Source organism: Lissotriton helveticus, chromosome 7 (genome assembly GCF_964261635.1).
Source record: "Lissotriton helveticus chromosome 7, aLisHel1.1, whole genome shotgun sequence".
Lineage (NCBI taxonomy): Eukaryota > Metazoa > Chordata > Amphibia > Caudata > Salamandridae > Lissotriton > Lissotriton helveticus.
Genome location: NC_136068.1, coordinates 1,148,943,967 through 1,148,966,166, shown reverse-complemented (window position 1 = coordinate 1,148,966,166; position 22,200 = coordinate 1,148,943,967). Strand labels below are relative to the sequence as shown.

General features: G+C 48.5%; 1 long non-coding RNA gene across 1 annotated transcript in view; it reads right to left on the bottom strand.

The window, feature by feature from the left end:
• Window positions 1–22,200, bottom strand: part of LOC144767280 (uncharacterized) — a 204,986-nt gene that overhangs the window by 57,349 nt on the left and 125,437 nt on the right. The window contains exon 3 of the long non-coding RNA XR_013598132.1: window positions 7,649–7,750. This is a non-coding gene — a long non-coding RNA (uncharacterized LOC144767280). The remainder of the gene's footprint in view (window positions 1–7,648; window positions 7,751–22,200) is intronic.

The window sequence follows — 22,200 nt, the reverse complement described above, 5'->3', positions numbered from 1 at the left end:
GTCACATGCAAAAAATGTAATAGGAAAGGGCATTTTGCGAGAGTATGTAGGGATGGTGAACAATATTCAAAAAGTGAGAGCAAGAGTACAGAGAAGATTACAGCCAGGGAAGTAAAGTGCATAGGACCGAGAGTAGAGAAAATTATTTTACAGGTAAAAGATATAGAAGGGACTGTAAATGCCATCTATCCTAAATGTGATGTCTTCCTCGATGGCCAATGTGTAGAAATGTATGCAGATTCTTGCTCTCCTTATACGTTACTCAACAGAGATGATTTTGTCTGCATGGAAAATTGCAATGTCAAACAATTGAAAATGCCTGATATTTCTCCTACAGGGTATAACAAGGGGAAAAGACCTTTGGTGGGCATGAAAAATGTTCAACTACGTTTTAAAGACAGAGAAACTTTTGGTCCAGTGTATGTAGTAGAATCAGGATCCAATTTGTTGGGTTGGGTTCACCAAAAAGAGCTTGGAATCATCCTAGATCCTAATAGTGCAGAACAGGTGTTACTTACTGACAAGTACCAGGGATGTGGAAACATTTGTGAGGAGTTTGGGCAACTATTCAGAGATGAGCTTGGGTGTTTGCACATGTTCCAGCATAGAATAAAATTGAAGTATAATGCAAAACCAGTCGTACATAAACTTCGCCCTGTACCCCTGAAGTTGAAGGCACCTCTAGAGGAGGAATTGCGCAAACTGTGTGAGTTAGAGATAATACAACCTGTAACCTGCACAGAGTGGTTGGCTCCCATTGTCATCGCGGCCAAGGCCAATGGAGAGGGAATTTGTGTCTGTGTGGATTTGCGCAGCCTAAATGACAGTATATGGGTGGAAAGACATCCTTTGCCCATAATCAGTGAAATGCTGAGTACCATGGGTCCAGCTAAGTACTTCAGTGTGATCGACCTCTCTATGGCATATCACCAAATAGAACTTCATCCAGAGTCTAGGCCACTCACGGCATTCATCACCCCAATAGGAGCGTTCATGTTCAAACGGATGCCTTTTGGCCTGGCATCTGCAGCAGCGATTTTCCAGAAGGCGATGCAGAAAATACTAGAAGGAGTGAGGAACACCATGTGTTTCCAGGGTGACATCCTAGTATACGGCCAGACTGAGGAAGAACATGATGATGTCGTGAGACAGGTGTTCAGCAGACTTATGGAGGCAGGCCTGACTCTGAAAAAGGAAACATGTAAAATAAAAGTGAAGGAGGTAGAGTATTTAGGCCACAAGATTACAGAAGAAGGATTCTGGCCGAAAAGCAGTTTAATCCATGCGGTGAAGGAGGCACCCAGCCCCAAAAACAAGGAAGAACTTAAATCCTTTTTGGGGCTTTTAGAATATATGTCAAAGTACGTGGACAATTTTTCGGCAAAGTGTGAGTCTATGAGAGAGTTGATGAAGAAGGACAAGGATTTCCTGTGGAACAAGGAGCATGATACCTCTGTAAAATTGTTGAAAGAGGAATTGTTAACCTCCCCAGCATTAGGAACTTTCGATGCCTCAAAGAAAACCATCCTAGCAACAGATGCTTCCAACAAGGGCCTGGGAGCAACCTTAATACAAAAGGATGGTAAAGAGGAGAAAGTCATCGCGTTTGCTTCCAGGAGTCTCACTAACCCAGAAAGGAACTACTCCGTAATCGAAAGGGAGGCCCTGGCCTGTTTCTGGGCTGTAAGACATTTCAAGTTTTTCTTGTGGGGTTTAAGGTTCACCATCCGGACAGATCATTAACCCCTCACCTTCATATTTTCTGTGAAGGGACTAGAGAATTGTACTCCTCGCATCAGCAGATGGATATTGGGTCTGGAACACTATAATTTCAATGTGGAGTATGGGCCTTGGAAGGAAAATAAAATCGCCGATTTCCTTTCAAGATCACCATTACCAGAGGTGGGCGAGAAAGAAGAAGCTCTTGACAGTCCGGTACTTATGATGGAGACGCCTGCCATCACAGAAGAAGAGTGGGAAACGGAGACTAAAGAAGGCAAGGAAATAAATGCCCTGATGGAATACATGGAGAAAGGATGGCCGAGCAGGAAGAGCGAACTTGAACCTATTGTAGAGGAATATTGGGAAGTGAGGAATGAACTAAGTCTCATCAATGGAAGAATCTATCGCAACCAGAGAGTGGTTCCACCTAAGAACCTCAGGAAGAAGGTCATTGAATTGGCGCATGAAGACCATCTTGGGCGTAGCCTTACTAAAGCTAGAGTTAGGTCCAGCTACTGGTTTCCCAGGATGGATGCCATGACCGAACAAGCTGTTAAGGATTGCGGGGCATGTGCAAAAAGTGATAAATCAAAAACAATTCAAAAAGCTCCATTATCCCCAGTAGAAGTACCAAGTAAACCATGGAGCAAGCTGGCTAGGGACATTATTGGCCCCATGCTTGAATTAGGAGAAAAGAGAAAATTCATGCTGGTTTTAATTGATTACATGACCCATTGGATCAAACAAAAGTTTGTCCACTCTGTCACCACGAGGGTAGTGATTGAGTTTTTAAATGGAGTATTTGTGGAGGAAGGAATACCAGTGACTCTGGTTACGGATAATGGCGTTCAGTTTTGCTCTGATGAAATGTGTACATTTCTCAAAGGTTTGAACATTAAACATGAAGCCACCGCTTTATACTGCCCTAAGGCCAATGGGCTGGTGGAGCGAGCAAACAGAATCATCAAGGAACACATCCAATTAGCCGCAACCAATGGGCATGATGTAGAAGAGTCTATTAGGAAGTGTCTGTGGGCCTACCACACCTCTCCCAATAAGGTCACAGGCATCTCTCCTTTTGTGGCACTACGTGGTCGTGAACCATGCACCAAGTTTAATCCCAGTTGGATGAGTGGGGGTGAACCCAGAGTAGTGGATCAGGAGGCAAGGGCAGAGAAGGTTCGTCTCCACCAAGACAAGTACAAGCTGTGGTACGATAATAAGCATGGGGTGAAGGATCCCAAGTGGGAAATAGGTGACAGGGTACAAGTCAGGAAGAACACCAAGGTGGGAGCCACCCAAAGTAAATACTACATGCCATGCAAAATTGCCAAGGTGCTTAAGAATGTGGTTCAACTTGAAAATGGTCAATGGTGGCGTTTTGACAAGATTTGTAAATGTACATAACTCTCCTGTTCTCTTTTTGCCTTTTCTCTATTCATATTATATATGCTATCCCACCGCGGTGGGACCAGTTTTATCCTGTGTCACCCTATGGAAGGGAGATGTGTTGTAATTTATTCCCCTTATTGGTATGTCCCACCACCCCTTCCCTGTTTACCCTGTTGGTATGGCCGGCCCTGAGCTTGCCATGGAATGTTGAGAAGCTCTCCAGTGAGGAGAGTGGATGATTAATAAACAGACCTATTTACTCTGCCTTGGGTCTCAGGATATTTCTTAATAACTTCAACACTAATATTAAGGAGTTACTTCAAACGGTTATTCACCTAGGTTTTATTAATAATTGGTAGCAAATATATTGTGCTACCAAAGTTGTGTTCTTAATGACTGCAGTCCAAAGAATGGTCAACTTGTCCAAGTCTGAATTGACTCTATCTGTGACCCTGAAGCTCAACAAACACCTGATCACCTGTCGATCATATAGATCCATTTCATTGCTCAACTTAGACACCAAGATATTTTTCTGGCAGCCAGGATGGAACCCCTAGTGCCTAAATTATTCCATCTTGAATAAGTGGGAATGCTTGGGAGGCAAAAAAAAAGAGGTTCTCCATCACATGGCATTGTAAAACATAGTAAACAGGGAGCAATGCTATTATCACTTGATAAAGAAGAAGAGTTTGATTCAGGGATCTGAACCTTTTTTTAAAAAAAAACTCAAAGGGGTGAATTTTGGTGATAATTTATGAAACAGGTCATGACAAGCTTCAACCAATGGACAGTTATAACCTAAGAGAATGTTCAGCAGCTCTCTAAAAGGATGGAGATCCAAAAGAGGACCAAACACAGTTATGAGCTGTCTCAGCGGCTTTTCACAGTTTCCATAGAGCTTGGGCTCAGCACATTTGTGAAAACTAAAGAGTTTAAAGTATCAAATTGGGAAGAGACATTTTTAAGTTGATGTTGTTTGCTGATTATAAACTTGTTTGCTTGATGTGGCTTGACAGTGCTTAATGTGTAATGTTCTAGGGCCCATAGTTTTGGTCTGCAGCCTGCCACCTGCACTATAAAAGGTCATGGGGGTCAAATACCAAGGTTGCATAGCCTTGATTTCACCTCATGCCTCTTTAGCCCACGATCGCGCACTCCCTGCTCCTTTATCTCACTCTTGCAGGGTCCTGCTTTCTCATTTTGTCATATATTTCCCATCTTTCTCCTACACATTATTTCCCCCTTGAGTGTTTTTCATTTTCTTGTTCTGGGTTGAAGTCTGATAAGGACAAATAAGTGTCGGACACCAGAAATGAATACTGCTGGCTCAAATTAAGCACAGGAGCTAGGGGCATCTGTATGTGTGCTCAAACTTGACTTTATCAAATAGTCTGTGAATGTAATATTAATATGACCAAAATATGAATAACAAAATCTCAGTCGATTCTATTACAGCCCACATACATCTTTTAGACTAGCAGTACATCAATAAATATTTGGGAATACCTCTTTCTTCTGAATTACAAAACACACTGGTTCAAAATTAAGGGGAAATAAATGTCAATTGCCAGAATATGTCATTTGCCAGTAGTTTACATGACTGTTGAATCCTTGTAAATTGCAATAATCAAGTTTAGAATGTTCTCAAACAATACTGACCTATTTCCAATAATTTTAAATTAATTTTAAAATAATCCATACACGAAGTTGGAAGACAGTTGTTATGGTTTTATTTTCAGGGAGACAAGGTTCACTCAGGTTTCAAATGTGTAAAGCTGCTATCAGAAATCTTAGTTTAGCTGTATTCTGTACTAGGTTAGGAGCGACACAGTCAAGGCATTGTGCAACATTTACCACAATTTATGAGAAAGCGATCTATGGGAAGTTCTTTGGGTACACAAGAAGAAATATAAGTTTCTCTCTACTGCTACACAGGGTAAGGCATCTCTGCTGCTATGTAATGGCTAAAGGAACAAAAAAAGTCTCAACAGTTACTCTCTATCCCTCCCCACCAATATTCAGTAACTATGACAATGGCCCAACAAAGGGGGGCCTTTAGTAAGTGAAAATAACCAAAGACAAATATTAGGGGTCTCTTCTATAAAGGAGTAGACCAAACCTTTCATTTGGATGAAGTTTGACTTTGGTCTGTCAGACTTTTCATGTTTTCAGTACTTACAGATTGACTCTGTAAATATTGTCAATTTACTAAGCTGATTTGCAAATGTATAGAACCCTATGGGATCAAAAAACAAATATCTATAATTGTAGGGAAAATATCTGGGGATGCACTTTAATGATGGGCAATAGGACAACATTTTCCAAGTTAAGGGATACATTCCAATCCATGTGCAAAGAACAGCTTTCACATGTATTGGAATTACAAGTTTGTGTGAATAATATCACACCTTTGCGGTTTTTCTCTGATTGATTCCAGCAAGTCAAATTTGTATACCTTTATTAGGGAGAAAAGGCCCCAAAAATGTACCACATGCAGAATTCAATGTGTTAAAAAACAATCCTGTATTTTATACCTCATTTACCTGTTGAAAACTCACAATAGGGAGTATTTTCCCACAAAACAGCAGCCTACTTCCTATTTCCATTAAACTACCCCTTGGAAGTGTTGTGGTAACAAAGGGGCAGTAGCACCCATATTCGGCAAACACTCATCTGGAAAAATTTTAAAGGCTGCGCTAGAAGGAATAAAGCAGACTACAGGTGGTAGTGCCCAAAATAGCTCAAGACCATAATTCTAGGTTCCTTCATAAGAGAGGGTTTACGGTTGACTTCACATTCGAGAAAAATAATATCACATGTGCTACAAGCTGCAACACATTCTACACCATGGGGAGTTACAACTATTGAGTCATGGTTACATTTTCGGTGGTAATCTGCAAGGCAAGGTTAGCACATAGAGCCCAAGAAATAATAAGACTAGTTTGTAATGATATGAAGCCAGTTTCTCTCATGCAAAGACTCATCTGTCGAATTAACAAATTTGGCAACCATTGCTCCGTGAAGAGCTATATGGGAGGGGCAGATTGTGGAGGTTCATGGAGGAAGAAGCAAAGTAAGATTGCATTATTACATTTGAACAATTATATTATTTCAGATAGGAATTGATCCTTAAAATGGTGTAAGATTGTTTCCAAATACTAAAAAGTATTGAAAATATATACAGTATAAATACAGATAACTTGGCAAGTGAAAGGTTAATGCAATTTTTCCAGGAAAAGCAGCGTATTAAATCACGCTGTATTTGGTGTGTCAGGAAAGTATCATATCAATGCACTGTAGTTGACAGCAGGCTTTAAAGGACAAAACTTGTGGAGTGGTAAATTATAAAAAATTGATAGTGTAGACCATTTGTGTACCCACCCGTACTGAAATGGTTCTACCCAGCAAGCCTGTAAAAAACTGACCCATCCACCATCTAGGACTTACCTATCCATCCATTACAAAATTGTCTATCCATCAACCCATCAAAACCTCCATCCATCCAACCACCCATCCAAAAACCCTTCCATCCACTCATGTTCCAGAAATGACCGTTCCTTAACTCCCTCATGAATACACTCATTCTAATTTTCATACAGCCATCTAAATAATGAGCTATATAACAATTCAAAAAAGCAACTGTCCAAATACCCAACCATCCACACAGTCACAAACCTATCAACAAAATAAAAAAGGCACCTATCAATTTATTTATCCTCAAATTTCCCTGCAGTGCACTCATGCTACACCATATCAATCCATTGACAAATCCATAAATGCATCTAACTAGCAATCTCACCGGAACACATTTTGACATTCATGTAGCTTAGAATGAATGTATCCAGCATCTACCATATATATATATGTGTATATATGTATAAAGCTCTACCATCTACCCACCCATCCAAAAACATATTAGCAGTATCCACAATTTCCCAAAGTAAAACAACTCATTCAAATATCCACTCATCATATAATATGTATTTTTTAACAATTCTAAAAATCAAATATCATCTACTCATCTAAAACACATATAAACATTTGTCCAAAAATGAATAGATCAGTGAACATTTAATGTGTTATTGAAGGTATCTTTCCAAACCAATTGTTAAATGTTCACTCATCCAATCAACCATATGTCCACCCTCTTATCTAAATACTTTTTTATCCATCCATTCATCAACCCATCTCTCCTTCTATCCATCTTTCCATCCAAAAATTCAAACACTCTTACAACTACACAAAAGAAAATCCATTGGCCTATTGATCCTAATTTATTACCATCCACCAATTATCCAAATCCATCAATCAGTCTGATAACAAATGTAACCATCTACCAGTCTAAAAAGTGCAGTAATTCATAGCCCTGTCCAGAGACTCTTCTATCGATTTATTGGTTGAAATATAAATTATAGATGCATTGTAATCAATATAAGCCATATGGTTTATGACAGTGCAAAATTACTCTTCTTGCACACATTCATATTATCTCCTCCACTGTAGAGTACACAAAGGCAACAGGAATCACCCTTACCTGTAAACTCTGTTTTTTGTTCCTCCATTTTGTTAGTAGATTCTTGTACAGCAGGGCTGCAGTGTGCTTGCACATACTAACTTCTCGCTGATGCATTTTCTGCTGCTTGTGAATAATAGGAACAATAGAGTTAAAAAACATTTAAGGTTACTCATTCAAACACATCAATGTTTTTTTTGTCAACTCTGTTTATTGGCATTTGTTTTTTTTGGAAAAGGAAACAATTCAACATTGCAGTAGCTGCGTCTTTGCAGATAGTGCGGTTCTTCAGCCGTGCCCGACTTAAAAACATTACACACATGTAGTATGCACGATAACCTTGGGCGCCTGAGAATGTCCGCAGAATAAAGAAGTCAATGCGCCCTGGTCTTGTGTAAAGTGACAAATCATATATGCATATAACAACTGCAAAAGGTCGTTTGTAACAAAACAGAAACAAAAACAGAAACAATAAACTGCGGCACCGTCACATAGGTACATTGTTGATCATCCCCATGCCCAACCCCGGAGCCCGCCCCCCTCCTCCCTCCCCTACCCAGCCCCTTAGCCTACGCGTCTCAATTGTGCTGCTTTCCCTACGTATTTTCGTGTTGTGCACCAATCTGCGTGTCAGATGTGTTGTCCGCTTCGTGCCCACCCACCGCTCGCTGTGCCTGACTAGTCTCCTGTCCCCCTACACTCGCGGCGTTGTCTGCTGACTGTAAAGCGTTGAGCATGCATTCCCATTGTTCTGCCATGGGTTCCCTGCTGAGTCCCACTGTTTCTTTCCTCCATATGGCAGTCCACTCTGCTCGGGCCCACGACTGTAGGGACAGAACCCATACCCGCACACCTGGTGCAGTGCTCGCCTTCCACCTTCTAGTGAGGAGGCGTGTTGCTGTTACCATCCCCAAGTCTAAGAAGCGGGATGATGCCTTGTCCTTAGGTGAGCGCCTAAAGTGATGCAAACGGTATTCAGGCCAGTCACTCGGGATGGTGCGGCCTGTGCACCGTGCGTGCAACTCACTAACGTCCCTCCAGTAAGTGCCAAGCCCGGGGCAGTGCCACAAAAGATGAAGAAGATCTGCGTTCACCACACCACACCTAGGGCAGGAAGCGTCTGTCCTGTGGAAGTACTTATTTATTAAGTCGGGGTGCGATAGGCTCTGTGAACTATATATACCTAGATTTGGCGGAAGCGCATCTTTCTGGGGATGCGTACCGGGCTTTTAAGAATCTTTTCCCATTCTTTGTCCGCCCGTGCTCGCCCTAGATCTCGCTCCCACTTTCCGCGGAGCGGGGTCAGGTCCAATTCTGTGTGTACCCTTAGGGATGCAGCAAACCACTTGATCAGATGCCTGCTTCTGCCCATGACATGTAGGTATTGTACGGTCAGATGCTGCGTTGGCTCCTCCGCAATGTCGCCCCACCGAGCCGCCATGCGAGCCGTCAGTGAGCGATGCAGGAGGAACCCCCCAGGGGGTAGTCCAACATCCGTGACTAGGGTCTCATAGGGTATCAGTGCTCCATCTTGATACAAGTCGTCCAATGTATGGACGTCCACTTCCCACCACTGTTCTAGCATGCAGCGCATGAGGACCCCCTCGCCTCCCGTCGAGCCCTCCAGTGGCACCGCTGGTGCATACGGAAGCACCGTTCTCGTGAGCTGCAGTGCCCAGCAGAAGCATTGGAATGCCACCGCCAGCAACAGCAGGGTGGGACGCACCGGTGCCGCCAGGGGGTGGAACAATGCAGTGATCTGCTCCAGAGTGTAGGGCGGGTCGTTCGTGGCAGTGTCTTCTCTGCCCCTGTCCGCTAACCATCGGGCAATCCACTGCAGCTGCGCCGCCAGGTAGTAATGCTCAAAGCAGGGAGCGGCCAATCCGCTTTTGTCCATGGCCAGGAATAGCTTCCCGAGCGCCAACTGGTGGCGGGACGCTCCCCAAACAAAGTCGCGCAGGATCTTGTTAAGCTTGGAGAAAAAAGATGCGGTACGAATAGGGGCAGATTCGCAAAATAGTACAGAAGGCGAGGAAGCATAACCATTTTGGTGAGGGCCACTCTGCCTGTGGGCGTCAGGGGGAGCGTGGACCAGATGCCAATTTAAGCCCTAAGAGCCGTCACCGCTCTACCCAGGTTTTTCGTCGAATAGGTCCGCCGGCTGGTGGTAGATATGGATCCCCAGATACTTAAACGTGTCCGCTTTCCATTGGACCCGGGTGCCAAGAAGGCTATAGTCTGGATCAGCCACGTCACTGCTAAATGCGTAGAGGCATGACTTGACTGCATTTACTCGAAGCCCCGATAGGTCGGCAATGCAGTAGGTGGGCCAGTCACTCCGGTACACTGCTCACATCGCGGACGAAGACTAGTAAGTCATCTGCATACAAAGACACCTGATGGACGCCATCGCCCAAAGGGATCCCGTCGGCCAAGGTTTGTCTCATGGCCGCAGCTAAGGGCTCCATGGCCAGTGCGAAGAGAAGCGGAGACAGAGGACACCCCTGACGAGTGCCCCTGCCCACTGCCACTGCCTCCGAAATATAGGGACCCAGCCAGACTCGGACCACAGGATTCCTGTACAGGAGCCCCACCATCTGTAGGAAGTTTGCTTCCAACTCGAACTTCTCCAGTACCAGCGACAAGTAACCCCATTCTAGGCAATCAAAGGCCTTTTCTAGGTCCAGCACCAGGCACCCCGCCCTGGGTCAGGCCCTCGTCACTTCCGCCGCTACCCTGAAATACCCTGAAATACCTCCTGAGGTTCAGGGATGTGGACCTTGCCGGGACGAACCCGTTCTGATCTGGGTGGACTAAATGTGGGACCATCGGGATTTTGGCTAGCACCTTATAGTCGGTATTAAGCATTGCCAGCGGACGCTATGACCCTAAAGACATGGGGTCTCTGTCAGGTGTTGGCAGGGTCAATAGAAACGCTTCCCGCATGGATGTTGGGAGGTGGCCTGCGTCGACCGATGCCCCGTACACCCGGAGGAGATGAGGCGCTAGGATGTCCCTGTTCGCCCTATAGTATTCAGCTGGCAGGCCGTCAGGCCCGGTGTTTTCCGGTCGCCAGTGCTTGGATCGCGTCTCCCACCTCCTCCAATGTGAGTGGGGCGCCTAGGTCTGCTTTCTGACTCTCCGTGGTTGTGGGTAACGCGACCGACTCCAGGAAGTCAGCCAGCGCGTGCGCAGGGCCCGTACCTCTAGCTCTGTAGAGGTCCCGGTAGTATCTTGTCATCGCCTGATGGATCTCGCGCCTCGTGTATACCACCGTTCCTTCCCCCACGCGAATGGCACCGATGGGGATATTAAGCTCTGCATTCCGCACCAGCCAGGCCAGTAGGCAACCAGCTCTATCCACCTTGGCATGCGTCTTGGCAGTGTGCGCTGAATAGTTGTGGCATCTCAGACGTTCGATGAGAACCGCATGCTCTCCACGAAGGTCCCCGAGTTTGCTCGCATGTCTGCCAGGCCCCTCCCCTTCCCTTTCATATCTTGGGAGCTCAGACTCTATGCGGGTCAAAGAGGTTGACACTTGTGCGCGGATGTTCCATGTTGCACCTATGCAATGCCCGCGTATGGTCACCTTATGGGCATCCCATTCCACCATTAGGTCGCTTGCGGAATCCTCGTTCTCTTCAAAGTAAGCCAGTATGGCCGTACCCAGCGAGGACCTAAACTTGGCGTCCTCCAAAGCTGCTGGCTGCAGCCACCACGTGGGTACCGGAGGTCGGTCCGTCTCCCAGCTAAGCTGGAACCAAAGGGGGTTGTGATCTGAGTGTGTTCTGCCTAGGTACTCCAACTTAGTCCGAAGCAGAAGCAGGGACTGGGAGCCCACTATTCGGTCCAGGCGGACATGGAGGTCGTGCACTGATGAGTAATATGAGTATGTTTTGTCTGTAGGGTGCTGCGAGCGCCAGAGATCGTGTATGTCCCAGTGCGATAACCAGTCCCGCAGAGCCTGCGCTGTCGATGTCGCTGTCGCCGTGCGCAGGGGTGGGAAGGAGCAATCCAAGTGCGTGTCAAGGACCATGTTGAAGTCTCCGCCCAGTAGCCAAGGGAGGCCCATATACCGCTGGAGGACATGATTTAAGGACGCCGGGAAGGCAGGCTGGTCCGTGTTGGGGGCGTATATGGAACCTAGCAATATCTCCTGCCCATTGAGCCTCCCCCTTGCAAGGGAGTACCTTCCCTCTGGGTCTATATGAGTGTCAGTACATATAAATGGGACGCCTGCTCTTACCCAGATCAAGGTGCCACGTGCGTGCGGTGAGTAAGTCGTACCATGCACCTGCCCTCTCCAGCACCTACAGAGATGGTCCAATTCCACTGGGACATATGGGTCCTCTGCAGGAGCGCTATCCCCACCCTGCGCCGCTGCATGTAGGCAAAGACAGAATATCGGCGCGATGGGGTATGCATACCGCGGATGTTCCAGGTCATAATGTTGGTGCACGCCATAGTCTGAGTTGCAGTGTAGTCACTCTGGGGGTCAGGGTGGGTGTCTTGCTGGGCCAGGGGACGGGCGCTCGGGTGGGGGTTTCTAAGTGCTGCTTCTGAAACAGGTAAACCAGAACAAACGATTTAACTTTATGGGCGAGTTCCCAACGGGGCATGCGTCCAAACTAGTTTATGTATCTACCTCTTAGTGTAACGTGTCCGCAACTCGGGGGAATGCGGTGGAGCGCGCAGTCAGCTGTTACCTCAGGGCGCTTCTTGACCTAGGGCCCTTAGGACTACTGTGAGATGTTTGAGGATAACTAATCTTGCCCCGAACTGGCGCTGGACGTCCGCGGAAAGCCCCCCGGCGCGCCTGGCACCCAACGCTGCGGTAGGCACAGAAAGGATACAGCTAACAGTATACTGCATATAGAGAGTCCATCAGTCTATCTCAGGGTCATCACCAGTCACACTATAAAGTCAGCTGTCTGGGGTGTAACCACAGGCAGGGTAGTGTCCTCTGACATCACAGTGGAAGGCGAGGACGATCCGCTTGCGTCGGCGTCACTCTGTGGCCTGGAGCCTAGGCCGCCTCCAGCTTTCTCCACCCCCAGCGTCGCAACCGCCTCAAGTGCTTCCTGTCGTTCTTGTCGTATTTTCTCCGAGCTGGGCGCAGCTTGTCCCGGGCCTGCAGCCCGCAGGGTCCCCCTCTTACTCCGCCGCCTTCTGGAACGCTGTTCATGCCAGCCGCCCTCTTCCGGGCCCACTGGCCGTACACCCGACCACTGTCCTGTCTCTTCCAGCCAGTCCCAGACTTCCGATGGATCCTCAAAAAAGCGAGTGCCCCCCTTGGCAACCACCCGCAGTCGGGAGGGGAACAACAGCGAGTACGGCAGCTCCAGTTCCCGTAACTGTTTCTTCACTGCCAGTTACGAGCCGCGTCTCCTCTGGACTGTGGCTGTGTAATCCGGGAAGAACATTACGTGGCTGTTGCCCACTTTGAGGTCAGTCATCTTCCGAGTCTTGCGAAGCACCGCGTCCCGGTCCCGATAGTTTAGGAGTCTGAAAAGGAACGGGCGAGGCCGGGCCTTTGTGTTTGTGCTGGCACTCTGTGCGCCCTCTCCACCACAAAGTGCGGGGATAGTGTTCCAACCGGCAGGAGCGTCCGCAGCCAGGTCGCCATGTAGTGCTCGGGGTCTCTCTCTTCTTCCCCCTCCGGCAGTCTGACCACCCGGACATTGTCGAGAACGCCCTTCCGCATCCTCTGCACGGTCCTCCAATGCGTGGACTCTGTCGATCAGGTCTTGTAGGCATGGCTGTGCACTAAAGGTTGGAGTTCTTGGACCGTTTGGCGCTGCGCGGTGACTGACTCCGACAGTTTGCGATGGTCCGCATGGAGCAGCGTGAAGTCAGATGTGACTTTGTCTATTCGTGCTTCCAGGGAGGTCTTGGTTTGCGCTAGGGTAGTTCCAATGCGTTCCACTGCCGCCAGAACCGTGTCCATTTTGGCTGCCAGGGTAGCTGTGGGTTCCATGGCCGTTTGCCTCTGCTCCTGTATGGGGTCAGGGCCGCTCGCCTCCTGCTGTTTCACCTGAGTTTTGTTCCGAAGCCTGCCCATTACTAGCTGCTGCGCCGTGGGCATCAATGTGTCTGACTCCGTGCCCGACAGCGGCTGCAGAGGGGACCTTCTGCCCAGGTAGTCAAACTTATACGCGGGGTGTGAGGGACAGCAGTTGGGCCCGACTCCCCCTTCCAGCCGCCACCGTCCAGACGTTCAAGGGCAGTCCGTCGCCAAGATCAGCTCCGTGGCGCACCCTCCCGCCTAGACTCGTGAGGATGGACACCCGCTTTATCCTAGGCCCATTCCGGGTGCATCAGCTCAGGGGACCCTCTTCTCCTAGCCCGTCCGCAGTGATAACAGGGAGGGGAGTGATCGACACGGTCCAGAGGTGATCGCCGCGCGGTTCAGGGACCACCAAGATGGTGCCTTGAGCAAGATGGCGCCCACGTGCTGTAGATCGCGTCTGGGGCAATCTCCTCTCCTTTCAGTCCACAGCCGCCGCTACCCTTCTGTTACTCTGAGGCCCAGGTCCAATGTCCGGCGCCCCCGCAGTATTGAACAGTCCGGCGTGTGGCGGGCAAGCAGCTCCTCACTGTCCAGCGACCCCCTCAACGGCAGCGAGCAGCCCCAGTAGCTCCACGCCTCAGCAGACCGTGGCGAGCAATGAGCTTCCCACCAGGATCATAGCGTACTCCTGCAACTTGCGTAGGAAGTGTTGCAGTGCTTCTCGGGGGGCCTGTCTGGTCACTGCTGCGCCCCCAGCCACTTCTCTGGCCCCGAGCCGCACCGCCGCCAAAATGGACGCTCTGCAGCCGGTGTTGCAGCTTCCCTCTTCTCTGGCAACAGGGGTGGTTTTTAGGGGGGGGCCAGCCGGAGTCTGGGTCCTTGTCTCAGCCTCCCTCTGCCCTAGCGATGCCGTCCTGGAGGCGCGCTTGATGGGGGCCCCGCTTCCCCACTCCTCACCTCAGCGTGGGGCTAGCATGGCTCTCCTCCGATGTGTCCTGGCACCCTGGGCCCCACTGCCATGCTGCCAGCCGCACCAGGTGTCTGTTAGGAGCCCTCTCGCTCTCGGCCTCACCGGCAGCCTCCCGACACCTTCCCGCTCTCGCTGGGTGCGCCTCTGCTGTTCTCAGCGTATTTCAGCCGTTTAGGGCCAGCCCGGGGAATCGTCACTCTCCGGCCTCTGCTCTCGGCCGGCGCCAGGACGTTTCCTGCTCACCGCGGCCCAGACGAGTTACGCGACCTTTTCCGGCTCTCCGCGCCCCTGCAGGTGGATGACTGCTCCTATGCCCCCGCCACCTCGTATGTCGCCGCAGATCTCGTCGGCAGTTCTCACAGTCGTTCCTGCACCAAGTCCGCTCAGCATGGGGAATGTTATCTCGCAATCACGATAATTAAAGGATAATTTCAGGGCCCTACAGACGGAGCTCTAAGAAGTCGCGTCCGCCATGTTGCCTGGCTGGCCACGCCCCTCATTCAAACACATCAATGTTATGGTCAATATCACACCTCACATACAATTTTGCTCAGAACCGTACACCAATATTTGTCATATAAGGTGGAGTAGAACAGAAATTATACCTTTATGTAGATTAAATTCTTCTTCTAAAGGATTTCATGAACTGCTTAAAAAGCTTGATGGTGGAAGGACGGGAGCAGGATGGCAGCTGCGTGAGTCGGCCATAGGTGGCTCCCAGTGGTGGCAGTCTCAATGTGAATTACAGGTGATGTGGTGATAAAATGCTAAACCCCCTGACAAGTTTTTGGATCCCCCGAAACTTCCAGGATCTTACCTTGGGTTGCTACTGGTGGAGCAGATGGAATGGTTGATCGTCGGTGTAGGTGTCTGGAGTGTGCGCTTGTTGCTTTGTCTGGATTTTGTGACGCAGGTAACTTGTTGAAAACAGGCACGAGAAGGAGAGGTGCTCTCCAGCAAGCGGGGGCCCAAGCATCCCCTCAGATGTAAATTGGTACTTGTATAGCGCACTACTCACCCGCAAGGGTCTCAAGGCGCTTGTACGAATACCGCTGTGGAACCCATCCTGGCTTTCCCTGTGAGGTGTCCACTCCTGGGCACCCCCAAGATGAAGGCCAGGCATCCTTAGCGTTGTGGGGGCCGTTGTGGAGATTAAGCAAGCTATTGCCCAGAGTTGCAGAGTGGGACTCCATGATTGGAATAGGCACTGAGGCGAGAATTATCAGGTCCGTGTAATTTTGAGCCCAAGACCCACCGAGGCGGGGAATTGAACCCTGGTCCCGGGCTCGACCTCTGCATCAGGGTCTGCCGCTCTAACCATTGAGCCAGATGAGCACGACGGAGGCAGAACGCCTCCAGCGAGGGGGCAAGTCGGACGAATGCAAAAGTTCCGGACAGAGAATCTCCCGTACGAGAAGGGGAGGGGTGTAGTCCCCCAGACAGAGCGGACCAGTGCTTCAGTACTGGATATGCTTAGAGGAGCAGGTAACAGCTCTTGCACACTGGATACGGAACAGCAGATCCAGACTCCGGGACAAGGAAGCGGTCAGCGTTCTTCACAGACCGGTAAGTCTTTGTCAGGCTTAGAGGTATCGGGGAGCCCTGTGGAGATGGAGTTTCTTGCTAGGCTAGTGACTGGAGACTCCACAGAAGTGGAGCAAGGGTTCAAGGAAGCTTCCATTTTGGGACATTTACAGCTTACACAACAGACTTTGCAAGAAGAGGGTGGATACCCAGAGCAGAACTAGTGCTGAAGTTAGGCGTGCATAGTGATACTGGGGCGGATGGAGGATCTACCGGGCAAGAACAATCAGGCAGGCAGGAGTCAGCCCAAAACAACTACGTGCAAGAGCAATTTGATCAAATCGTGAAGGAGAAGAACCCAGGAGCTAAGAAAAAGGGCTCCAGTAAGGCGCAAACTGTGTCTGTAGCGGGTCGAGGGAAGAATCCCTCTATTAGTACCCAGATTCTGGGGGGTAATGCAAGAACCCTCAAGACCCTACATGCAAGGAGTAAACGGGAAATGGACTCAGAGACTAACAAAGTTGATTTCTTCTCATTGTCAGATGTCACATGGTCAGACGAAGGGTCTGGGACAGGGTCTAATTCTGAGCAGAGTGAGACGGATAGTGTACACAATACCTATGGCATAGAGTCAATCGCCCCAGCCAGGAAGGACTCAAGAGTGGGAAGGATAGATAAACAAAAGCAGAGGCAATTGAAGTGGAACTACTCTATGGGAGATCAACTGCTTGGAAGCACCACTGAAACCGCTAGCGATGACCAACCCTCAATACCCCCTTCACTGGAAATTATATTGCAATGTGTAGTGGCACATTGAGAGGAAGCCCGACAAGAAAGTAGGCGATCACAGGCAGCATGTAAATTACAGGGAGCAGTTAGGAAAATAACTAAAACCTGTAATACCATTAGTGATCGGATGTCGGATTTGGAGACCAGAACAGCCTCCCTGGAAATGGACATCACAGGCTCTAAGGGTCTGGTGGGAAGCCATGAAAATCAACTGGTAGATATCCAATGGAAACTGGAGGAGAGTGAAAATCATGAGAGACAAAATCATTTACGTTTTCTTGGAATCCCCGAAGGGATGAAGGGGTCCAACCCACGAATGTACATGGTACATCTTTTGCAAAAAACATTTCCTGAAATGGAGGGCTGGGACTGGTCGCATGAAATTCAAAGGGCACATCAAGTCACGTTTACAATCCACTAGCCAGTTAGCTCTAATGTCAAGCCTCGGGCATTTCTGGTATAGTTTGGAAATTTTTTACTGAGAGAAATGGTGTTTGGCAAATCTAGACCAGCAGCCCAATGTGCTGCGGAGGGATTCTCATTTTTTACAAGACCGGATTTCTGTCATTTTACAGTTGAGCGCCACTGGCGCTTGCACCAAATGATCAAACCCATTCAAGAGAAAGAGGCCCAAGCCTTCCTCCTAAATCCAGCAAGGCTAAAAGTCATCTGGAATGAGCGTACTAAATTTTTCACTTCAGAAATCAAAGCCAAAGAGTGCTTAAATGCAGGAGGGGTTTGACTCCAAGATTCTAAGACTTTTGGCTTTGACTCATTGATGACCTGGCACCAAAATGTTTTTGGCGAGATCTTGACTCAGAATGAACGTTTGTATGCTTCCACTTTTTTGGAGGCTGGAGGATTCAACAATAATAGGCTTCCAGGACTGGATTGGATGGCTCTTTCCTTTTCTCTCTTTTTCTCTTTTTTTTGCCTCTTCTCTTACAGCCTCTTACATTCTCACTCTCTCTACTTTTCGAAGTATTCATGTATTCTGTTGGGTGTAACAAGGGTCACCAGAGTGAAAGGGGAGTACAGGGGAGTGTGAAGGTCTATATTCTATTGGGGGGAGAGGGGAGAGGAATGTTATCTTCTCTTTTGTTTCATTTTTTGGCCTGTTTACTCCTAAAGGTAAGGAATGGAGAGGGAAATGGAGGGAGGGGGAGAAAGGGTGGATGGGGAAAAGAAAAAAAGAAGGGTTAGATGGCTTCACATGGAGGGAAGTTAGAAAAAAAAGTCACCAATATGGAAAGAATATGCCACCGTTGGGGAGAACCACCACTCATCCACACACAGACCGAGACAGGTCTGTTGCTTCACAGTTTGGGGTGGAGGGGAAGGGAATCTGTGGGGGTGGGCATGTTCAAGTTAGAATGGGGGAGGGGAGCTTGGGAGGGGTTGGAGGAATGGGGGAGAAAACTCAGGAAAGCAATAAGTCAGAGTAACTTAAGAAGTAAGACTGGAAGGACTAGGAGGAAATGGTACAAAAATCAAGTTGGCTGTTCCAAGAACCTTTGGGATGGGTAGACTGTCTATTTGCTCTATAAATATCGGGGGCCTGAATGACAGGGGAAAGAGAGATAGGACAAATCAGATATTATGAAGTATGGGGCGGATATAATTTGTCAACCAGAAACACACATTCCATGGCAAAAGAGAGGGCTTAATATGATTCAAGGATACATGCAGGTGATCTGTTCATCTCAGACCACCACGACTAGAGGGGTCTTAATTCATGTTTCCAATCAAATGCCAGAAGTCAAACGCACACTGTCTTATAAATGGGGTCGGTGGGCTATTGCTTCAATAGCAAGGGGACTAACACTCGATCTATAGGGTCTAATTTTGATGACTAGTGTCTTGGCCATCCCCCCTCATCATCTGCGGAGATTTTAATATCCATTTGGATGTAGATATGCCATTTACGAAAAAATATCAAGGAAGGAAGCCACAGGTTTTTAAGGCACTAGAAGCTATGGTGACAAGTCATGGGCTAGTTGATATGTGGTCTCTTCGAAAGCCTGGGGATGCAGGTTACACATATTATTCCTGCCTCCATAATAAATATGTTAGATTGGACTATTTTTTTATTCCCGTCTCTCTTATAGAGGGTACTAACATCAGGAAATTACCTAAAGTATTGTCGGATCACAATCCCTTAATATTGGAAATACCGATACAGGGAGTCAATCGGTTAACCACTTAATGGACATTCGAAAGGAAACTGTTGGTTACCAAAGGGTTTCCAGAAAATATTAGGGGGTGGACCTGTCAGGTATAGCACGTCGAGGGAAATGGTGTGGGATGCTTTTAAGGCTGGGTTAAGGGGAGAGATTGTTAGTTTTGTAGGTTTCCGTAGGAGTCAGCAGAGGTTAGAAATGAAGCAATTAATGGAAGAACTATCCAAATGTGAGGAAGAGCATACAGCAGCAATCACACAACAACAAGAGGAGCGAATAACTCAATTAGGACTTGAAGCCTTAAGGATTAAGGATAAAGTTAATGTTTTTTTCAGTAAATCCATGGCCGAAATATATCAAACTTATGCCCGAGATAACTATGAGTACGGCGAAGCCACAGGAAGACATATGGCACTACATCTTAGACAAAGGGCAGCAGCAAATAATATTGTGAGGCTCAAAGGGAAGAACGGGATCATGGCTACGGAACCTCAAGAAGTTCTTAAAATCTTTGCAGATTTCTACAGGGAGCTGTATCGATCTAGTCATAATATATCGTCCGTGACACAGCTGGAACTGAGTCAAACTCCTCCCTTAGCATGCAGGAACTGGAGGAAGATATGAAAATAGGGGAAGTTAAAGATGTTCTTCAAGGGATGGCTTGAGGAAAGGAAACAGGTCCAGACGGTATCCCCTTGGAAATCTATAATGTTTTACAGATGGAGCTTGCCCCCCTTCTTTTGGATGTATTTATCGCGGTTCAGCAGAGGGGTGTCCCGCCCCAACCAATCAATCAATCAATCACAGAATTTATAAAGCGCAATACCCACCCGTGAGGGTCTCAAGGTGCTGAGAGGGGGGCTGCTGCTACTGCTCAAAGAGCCAGGGCTTGAGGAGCCTCCTGAAGGTGAGCAGGTCCTGGGTCTGCCGTAGTCGGGTTGGGAGGGTGTTCCAGGTCTTGGCAGCGAGGAAGGAGAAGGATCTGCCTCCGGAAGTGGACCGTTGGATTCGAGGGACAGCAGCGAGGGCTAGATTGGTAGAGCGGAGCTGGCGAGCGGGGGTGTAGAAGTTGAGTCTGCTGTTCAGGTAGGCTGGTCCGGAGTTGTGGAGTGCTTTGTGTGCGTGGGTGAGGAGCTTGAAGGTGACCCTCTTGTTGACGGGGAGCCAGTGCAGGTCCCTTAGATGGGTGGTGATGTGGCTGCGACGTGGGAGGTTGAGGATCAGTTGGGCTGAGGCGTTCTGGATGCGCTGTAGTCGATGTAGGTGTTTGGTTGGAATTGCAGCGTAGAGTACGTTGCTGTAGTCCAGCCGGCTGCTGACAATGGCTTGGGTCACCGTTCTCCTGGTTTCGACCGGTATCCACTTGTAGATCCTGCGAAGCATGCAGAGGGTGTTGAAGCAGGAGGAGGAGACGGCGTTGACCTGCTTGGACATGGAGAGGGAGGAGTAGGGGATGAATCCCAAGTTGCGTGCGTGGTCTGTGGGTCTTGGTGCTGTTCCCAGTGATTTCGGCGACCTGGATTCGTCCCAGGCAGATGGGGTAGGGCCGAGGATGAGGACTTCCGTCTTGTCCGAATTCAGCTTCAGGCGGCTGTTCCTCATCCACTCGGCGACGGCCTTCATGCCCACTTGGAGGTTGGTTTTCGCGGTGTGCGGGTCCTTGGTAAGGGAGAGGATGAGCTGGGTGTCGTCGGCGTAGGAGATGATGTTCAGGTCGTGTCGGCGGGCCACTTGTGTGAGGGGGGCCGTGTTGAACAGCGTCGGGCTGAGGGATGAGCCCTGAGGTACGCCACAGATGAGGTTGGTTGCTTCGGCTTGGTAGGGTGGGAGGCAGACTCTCTGGGTTCTGCCAGAGAGGAAGAAGGTGGTCCAGTCCTTGGCTTTGTCCCGAATTCCGGCTTCTTGGAGGCACATTCTTAGTGTGCGGTGGCAGACCGTGTCGTAGGCGGACGACAGGTCCAGGAGGATGAGGGCTGAGGTTTCGCCGTCGTCTAGTTGGCATCGGATGTCGTCTGTGGCGGTGATGAGGGCTGTCTCGGTGCTGTGGTTCCGTTTGAATCTGGATTGTGACGGGTCTAGGATGTTGTCCTCGAGGTGACGGGTCAGTTGTAAGTTGGTGATTTTTTTAGATGACCTTCGCCGGGAAAGGGAGCAGGGAGATGGGCCTGAAGTTCTTGAGGTCCTTGGGGTCCGCCTTGGGCTTCATGAGGAGGGTGTTGATTTCGGCGGGCTTCCAGCTTTCTGGGAATGTCGCTCAGTCGAAGGAGATGTTTGTGGAAAAGTAAATTTTGCCATGTTCTGTGTCCCTACGCCCCATCCATCATATGTTATGTGTGCATGATCAATATGCATATGTTATTCCCCATTTCTAATTAAAGACGCAATTACAGTTGTGTCCACCTCTGGTATGTTAGTTTCCAGTCCTCGTGAATACTACGAATATCAGGCCTATGTAAGTAATGTTGCCACGTTTCTCAGTGTGCACGATATTCCATTATAAAGTCCCCGTTTCCAGGCCTCAAAAGGGCCCGGACCACAGATTCAGCTCCTGTCTCCTGAAAGCCTCGCTGAGGAGCGATACAGCCCCCACCTGTATCCACGACCCTTCACTTACTTCCTGCCTCGCAGTGCCCGGTGCACCCCGGCTCTGCCTCTGAGTCTGCCAAAAGTATGTTATAGTTCCTGCTATCAGTTCAGTCCTCCTCTTCTGCATTCCTGAAGCTACTGAACTGCATCAATAGTTTCCGTCATTGTCTAGCCTTCTCATCTCCACGTTAGAGAAATACTGTATTTAATGGTCATTTTATATTCTTCACGCACTACATGTAGAATAATGCATGGTCCAGTCTTAGAGTTAAGTTTGCTTTTCCCCTCATGACTTCTAGTTCATATCAACATGTTCCCTAAACATTAGATACCAGATAGGATTTAGGTACATGTCGCTCCGACCCTCCAGACTCTAGTCTCTGCTCCTAGCACAGAGTTCGTAGCCCCAGCTTCTCCTAGTAATACGTCATTGCTAGTTTTCGCGCACCATTAGGTTAGAGGTCCCGGCTCCTTAGGTAGCCCCCTCCTATGTGTCCGCCCATTCATGACATAT